The 787-nt window shown below is 41.9% G+C and overlaps 1 protein-coding gene across 9 annotated transcripts in view; it reads left to right on the forward strand.

The window, feature by feature from the left end:
* Positions 1-787, forward strand: part of adgrb1a (adhesion G protein-coupled receptor B1a) — a 196,687-nt gene that overhangs the window by 169,807 nt on the left and 26,093 nt on the right. The window lies entirely within an intron of this gene.

Below are 787 nucleotides of genomic sequence, written 5' to 3' on the forward strand. Positions count from 1 at the left end.
CCCTCTTCTTATTGTATGGCTACCAGCCTTGCCCATCGCCAAATCTGCTGAATCCTCTAGCAAGCACCTATGATTGGCTTAATATTACTTCCTGCCTATTTACCTCATTTTTCCACGTTTGACCTTGCAATGTCTGCTCGCTGGATAGAACATAACACCTTACTGCCTCCAATTTCTGGAATGCTTTTAGATGAACTGACTCTTTCAACAATAACACATGATAGTTGCACAGCAGTAGCATTAATATTTTCTATTTACTTAAAAGGTGTGGGCATGTGTGTGTGTGTGAAAGGTTATCAAGGCCGTGTCATGAGTGCATCTACAGAGTGTGTATTCTGCGTCTGATAGAGTAATTTGTTGAAAGGTACATTGTCTGACCGTCAGGACTTCGAGCCTTCCTTCAATCTGACTCTTAGTAATGTATGATAAACCAAGCTCAGATAGCACTAATGTCAACTGTTAAATGACATAATGATGAAGTAACAGTATAACTAAATAAAATGATCCAAAGAAAGTATATCATGATCATGAACTTTGATTCAAGACTAGAGCAAGGAAAGTCATTTTGGATAGTGGGATCAGACTTCAATGTCCGTTTGTGGCTAGTGGCATGAGACTTTAGCCCTGATATCCCACTGTCTCCCTGACAAAAACCCTAGCCTGGTTGACACCAGACCCTTGTCAGTTGTAACGGAGAGTGGGTCTGGGGAAGCTTCATTCACAGCTCATTTCCAAAGGGAAGTCACAAACGGACGCCACTCAAATGCCTCTGGGCGCAATTGGATAG

Source organism: Etheostoma spectabile, chromosome 6 (assembly GCF_008692095.1).
Source record: "Etheostoma spectabile isolate EspeVRDwgs_2016 chromosome 6, UIUC_Espe_1.0, whole genome shotgun sequence".
NCBI classification, from domain to species: domain Eukaryota; kingdom Metazoa; phylum Chordata; class Actinopteri; order Perciformes; family Percidae; genus Etheostoma; species Etheostoma spectabile.